At 38.6% G+C, this 6,880-nt stretch overlaps 1 non-coding gene across 1 annotated transcript; it reads right to left on the bottom strand.

The window, feature by feature from the left end:
* Nucleotides 1–467: 467 nt before the first annotated feature.
* LOC128294619 (small nucleolar RNA R71) lies at nucleotides 468–574 on the bottom strand. Its single transcript, XR_008284927.1, has one exon. It is a non-coding gene; the product is annotated as a small nucleolar RNA R71 (small nucleolar RNA).
* Nucleotides 575–6,880: the final 6,306 nt, after the last annotated feature.

Raw genomic sequence — 6,880 nt, 5'->3', positions numbered from 1 at the left:
CAAATCAGAGGAGGACCGAAGAGATGAACTTCGAAAATCCGATCCAAGGAAATGGCGCAAACCCTGCTCAAAATCCTATCCTTATTGCTAATGATAGGGATAGAGCTTTAAGACAGTATGTCGTGCCAGTATTTAATGATCTTAATCCGGGTATTAGGAGACCCGAAATTGAGGCACAACAGTTCGAGCTGAAGCCAGTCATGTTCCAGATGCTTCAGACAGTGGGCCAATTCAATGGAATGCCTACCGAAGATCCTCGCCTACACTTAAGACTATTTATGGAGGTGAGCGATTCTTTCAAGTTAGCCGAAGTACCTGAAGATGCATTACAATTGAAGTTGTTCCCATATTCGTCGAGGGACAGAGCTCGAGCCTAGTTGAACTCATTGCCACCGAACTCAATTTCCACATGGCAAGAGTTAGCAGAAAGATTCCTTATGAAGTATTTCCCGCCTAGCAAGAATGCTAAGTTGAGGAACGAGATTACTACCTTCCAACAAATGGATGATGAGTCCTTGTATGAGGCATGGGAAAGGTACAAAGAGTTATTACGAAAGTGCCCTCATCATGGAATCCCACATTGCATCCAACTTGAGACATTTTATAATGGTCTCAATGCTCACACGAGGATGGTAGTGGACGCTTCTGCTAATGGTGCTCTCCTTTTTAAGTCTTATAATGAGGCTTATGAAATTATCGAGAGGATTGCAGGCAACAATTACCAATGGCCAACCACCCGAGCAGCGTCAGGAAGATGAGTTGCTGGAATACATGAAGTAGACGCTCTTTGTAACACCCCTCACCCGTATCTGACGCTAGGATAGGGTTCGTGGTGCGACCTAACTTAAACTCAACCAACTGTATAAAACTAGGCCGTGAAATTTCAAACAATTTAAAAGCTTCTCTTTTCACAAGCAACTAACTCATATATGGGCTTACGAGGCCCAATCATAAGTCCAGGGTTGTTTGCAACCTAACCGAGACCTCAAGAAAACTTAGAAAATTTTTGTGCATCAAGACTCCACACGTCTGTGTGGGTATAGAACACACGACCGTGTACCAAGGACACGCTCGTGTCCCAAACCCATGTCTAAAATCATAAGCATTCTTCCAAAACCACACGGCCCACGAACACACCCGTGCCCTATAACCGTGTCCTTCACACGGCCGATACACACGGCCGTGTCTCTTGTCTGTGTGCTACAAGCATGCATATTGACTTTGTGACACGGCCTGGGCACACGCCCATGTGGCCTACCCGTGTGCTAAAATGACTTTAAAAATTTAAGTGCAGGGGATGCATGGCCATAGCACACACCTATGGGTGTGAACCGTGTGTCACACACGGCCTAAACACACGCCCATGTGTCTTACCCGTGTGGACAAACTAGGCTATTTCCCAAGCCCTTTTGTCACCCATTTTGCACAACCTACACAAGATCATTTCAATATATAAATCCCATCACAAAGGGCACTAATTCATCCATAGAAATAACATTATATGCATTCATCAAAATGAAGAATAGCCATTATTCCAGGCTTGATTACAAAATGAAGGGCCTTTGACTTAAGCCAAAATACATGAATCATTCTCTTAATACAACATCCTAGTCTAGCCCTATACATGCCACCACCAAAAATATAAATCCAACTATACCGGGTATTGCGGCCGATAGTGTGATCAATATCTCTAACTTTAAGGGATCTTTAAGTTAGCTTGATAATACTGAAAGAAGAGGGAAAGGAAAGAGGGTAAGCATAAAGCTTAGTAAGTTGCGTATAAATAAATATACAACAACAATCTCACCATTAGTCATCATGCTTCTAGCTCAAAGGTAAACATAATTTAACTTACTCATTTTCATCTACTCAAGTCACATTCTCTAAATTAAGCTCGTTACTCATGCTTACCATGTAGGTACCTGTACCACTCACAACATGATTATTCTTTCTTTATCAAAATTGATCTACAACTCTCATCATTGAAACGTTTGGAATACTACTGGATATTCTATGAACCTTCAACATCGGATATATTGCCGATGCCATGTCCCAGACATGGTCTTACACTGGCTCTCATATACGTGTGCTGATGCATGTCCAAGACATGTCTTATACTAGCACAACTCTTAGCCGATGCGTGTCCCAGACACGCCTTACACTGGCTATCTCTGTCGAGACTGATGCATGTCCTAGACATGTCTTACACTAGCACTCATCTCTGTGCTGATGACATGTCTCAAACATGGTCTTACACTGGCTATCATAGTATGGCTGATGCATGTCCCAGACATGTCTTACACTAGCCCTCGTCTCGATACCGATGCCATGTTCCAGACATGGTCTTACACTAGCTCTCATAATATGGTCGAAGCATGTCCCAGACATGTCTTACACTGGCGCACAAATCACCCAATGCCTTGGCACAAATATCCAGTTCGTATTCTAATGTTTCACGGGATATTTCTATTATCTCAATTATTACTAGGCATTCTCAATTCATAACTTGACAACTCATACAGTATCAATTCAATGGTGATATGAATACAAATATTAACAGTGTAGTTGTATCATTTACATACAACTTACCTCGGTTTACAAAAAGTACTTGGCTATTCGGTTTAGTCAGTTTGATTGGCCTTCCCCCGATCTAAGTTTGGATTTGGTAATTCTTGATCTATAATGACAATATGCAATCATTTAGTCACTAATTAGGATTAAGCAATCATAAATTTACAACTTTGGTAAAATGACCATTTTGCCCCTAGACTTTGGCAAAATGACCATTTTACCTCTATGCTCGAAAATCAATTTTCATCAAATTTCATTGTATCTTAGGCCTAACCGAACTATTTTTTCTATTATAGCAATTTCAAATAATCACTATTTCACATACTTATTAACTATTTTACAACTTATGCAAAATAGCCCCTTTAAATGTTTTCATGCTAACACCTTTTACAAAAGTTGTTTATAACACAACTAGGACTCATATTCCTCCATAAAAACTCAATAAACATCACAAATCCTTTCATGGCAACACTCTAAACTCTTGATCATTTTGCAAGATATCACCCTCATTTGAAAACTCATGCTTCAAGGGTCTCAAAAAACGCAAAAATCATCAACAAAGGGTGTGGGAATCACTTACTTGTGAGGGCTTTTAGTTGCTGAAAATTTTCAGCCTTCAAAACTCAATTTTTACTGATATTTTTGGTGGATAAGAGAGATGGAGAAGAAAGAAATGATAGCTAGGCTTTTAGGCATTATTTTATCACCAAATCATGACATCATCCACCTAATACTTTGACTATTTGCTTAAAACCCATCACATGGCCGACCAACGCTAATAAAAAGGGTGTAATTGCCATTTAAAAGCCCTCAATTTAAGTTCTTTAGCTATATAACTCATTTGGGTACTAAAATGTAACTTTTTCCTTTTATGCGATTTAGTCCTTTTTCGAAATTGGGCTAGAAAATATTAAAATTAGCCACCAAATTTTTCATGCACTAATAAAATCATGTTATACCCTCATAAAAATAATAAAATAATTTTTTTTCTAACTTTGAATTTGTGGTCCAGAGACCATTGTTCCGACTAGGCCCTAAATCGGGCTGTTATACTCTTACTTCACTCGTATCTCAGGTATCATCAGTATCCTCAATGCTTAAAAATCTTACTACTAATGGGTCTAACAGTTTTACAGCACAGGCACCAAATCGATTTGAAAATATAACCTATGTTTATTTTGGGGAAGGACATTTGTTCGAAGAATGTCCATCAAACCCAGAATCCATGTACTACGTAGGTAACCAGAACCAAAATCGAGGAAGGCAAGAACTGTAATCCAATTTTTATAACCCATCGTGGTGAAACCACCTGAATTTTTTCTAGAGTAACCAAGGAGTTGGAACTAGTAATACTTACGCCCAACCTAGATCGACCCAGCCACCAAGTTTTCCCCAACAAGTTTAGAAACCAACCCAAGCTGAACCATCCAATGGCTTAGAAAATCTGTTGAAGGCATACTTGGCCAAGGATGATGCCTTAATCCAAAGCCAATCAGTTACATTGAAAAACCTAGAAAACCAAATAGGCCAGCTTGCAACTGAACTCAGGAATCGAACACAAGGTGCTTTACCTAGTGATACGAAAAATCTGAGCGATTCGGGGAAGGAGCATTGCAAAGCATTAACATTGAGGAGTGGAAAAACAGTAGAGTCCAACACTATTGAAGCTGAAAAGGATCAAGCTGATGCTCAAGAATCAGAGGAAGTTCAACCGAGTGTTGAAATTCTAGTTCCACAAGAACTAGAATCTGCAAAACCTGACAAGGTAAATTTAGAACTAGCTAATTCTGATCAACTAACAACCTCATCTGATGCAGAATTGCCACAGAAGACGAATCAACCAATCCCAGTAAAGAAACCACCACCAACCTACCTTCAAAGACTTCAAAAGTAGAAGCAGGAGATTCAATTCAAGAAGTTCCTAGACATACTCAAGCAACTTCATATCAACATCCCGTTGGTTGAAGCACTTGAGCAAATGCCGAACTACGTCAAATTCATTAAGGATATCCTATCCAAAAAATAAAGACTCAGAGAATTTGATATGGTAGCTCTGACGAAGGAATGTAGTGATATCTTCAAGACAAACTACACCCAAAATTGAAAGATCCTAAATGTTTTACCATACCTTGCAACAGTGGAGCAACATATTGTGGTAAGGCACTATGTGACTTGGGTGCGAGTATCAACTTAATGCCTATGTCAATATTTAGAAAGATGGGGATAGGTGAAGTTAGACCTAATACGATTACACTTCAATTAGCAGATCGATCCTTAGCACATTCAGAAGGAAAAATCAAGGACGTATTGGTATCTGTAGATAAATTTATCTTCCCTGCTGATTTTGTTATCCTAGATTTTGAAGCAGACAAAGAAGTGTCAATTATCTTAGGAAGACCATTCTTAGCAACCGAAAGGACCCTTATTGATGTGCAGAAGGGTGAGCTTACTTGCGTGTTCAGGATGATCAAGTAATATTTAACATTTTTAAGTCTATGCGATTTCTTGACACAATTGATGATTGTTCTGCAGTATTCGATTTAGAAGATTTAATAGTGGAGAAGGAACTCAACTATGTGGAGGATTCGTTGGAACAAATTTTGACATCAGATCCTCCGAATAATGAAGAGGAGGATGAGTACTTAGCTTTGTTAGAAGCTAATCAAAGGGGATTTATTCTGCAATCCCACTTTGAATCTTTAGAGTTAGAGGAAAGGGATTATGTCCAACCAAAAGCGTTAATCGAGGAGCCACCTAAATTAGAACTCAAGGTACTACCTTCACATCTAAAATATGTTTATTTAGGTAACTCTTCTACTCTGCCTGTGATTGTTTCAGCAGAATTAACTACTGAGTAAGAAGAGAAACTCATCTTGGTGTTGAAACAATTCAAGAGGGCTATCAGATGGACCATAGCCGATATCCGCGGTATTAGCCTATCTGTATGCAGGCACAATATCATACTAGAAGATGGCGAGAAAGGGACAATCGATGGACAACAAAGACTGAACCCCATCATGAAGGACGTAGTAAAGAAAGAAATTATTTTTTTTTGATAGAAGTAAAGAAAGAAATTATTAAATGGTTAGATGCGGGTATAATTTACCCCATCTCAGATAGTTCATGGGTAAGTCCGGTCTAGTACGTGCAAAAGAAAGGAGGTATCATGGTCATTAAAAACGAGAATAACGAGTTGATACCGACTAGAACGGTTACGGGATGGAGAATTTGCATCGATTACCGGAAGCTGAACAAGGCAACTAGGAGAGATCACTTTCTGTTTTTGGACCAGATGCTGGATAGATTCGCGGGGCGAGACTACTACTGTTTTCTCGATAGATACTCGGGGTATAATCAGATTACAGTAGCACTAGAAGATGAACACAAGACAACATTCACCTACCCGTACGGTACATTTGCATTTAGACGCATGCTATTTGGTTTATGTAATGCACCTGCTACATTTCAAAGATGTATGATGTCTATTTTTACTGACATGGTTGAGAAGTATTTGGAAGTTTTTATGGATGATTTTTTAGTATTTGGAGATATGTATGACGATTGCCTAGCCAATCTAGCCAAGGTACTAAGGCGATGCGAAGAAACAAACCTAGTACTCAATTGGCAAAAGTGTCATTTCATGGTACAGGAAGGGATTGTTCTAGGGCATCGATAACGAGACATGGAATCGAAGTAGATAAAGCAAAGATAGATGTTATTGAGAAACTCCCACCTCCAACATCTGTAAAAGGTGTTAGGAGCTTTTTGGGCCACGCCGATTTCTATCGAAGATTCATCAAGGACTTCTCCAAAATTGCTAAACCCTTATGCAAATTATTGGAGAAGGACTCGACGTTCAAGTTTGATGAGGAATGCTTAAAGGCTTTCAAAGATTTGAAGATTCGATTAGTTACGGCACCCATAATAGTCACACCAGACTGGGATCTGCCATTCGAATTGATGTGTGACGCGAGTGACTTCGCGATAGGAGCTGTTATGGGCCAGCTTTTAAAGCTTTTAAAACATCAAAATTAAGTAAAAAGGGCTTGATTAACTTACCAATTAAACTTCCAAACCTTCAAACATTGATTTTCCCTTTTTCTTTTCTTTCTCCTTTCTTTCTCCCCATTTCGTTCCACATTCTGTTTCTTTCTATCCTTTTTCTTTATTTTATTTCTTTTACTTTATATATTTATATAATAACAATAATAATAACTATAATAAATATCTATTTAATAACAAGTATTTATTTTACATTTGTATACATATATATTATTGCATTTGTATATCATCATCACCATACATTTGT

Source organism: Gossypium arboreum, chromosome 6 (genome assembly GCF_025698485.1).
Source record: "Gossypium arboreum isolate Shixiya-1 chromosome 6, ASM2569848v2, whole genome shotgun sequence".
NCBI classification, from domain to species: domain Eukaryota; kingdom Viridiplantae; phylum Streptophyta; class Magnoliopsida; order Malvales; family Malvaceae; genus Gossypium; species Gossypium arboreum.
The sequence above is the reverse complement of the archived record's forward strand: the minus strand, read 5'-3'. Positions and strand labels throughout refer to the sequence as shown.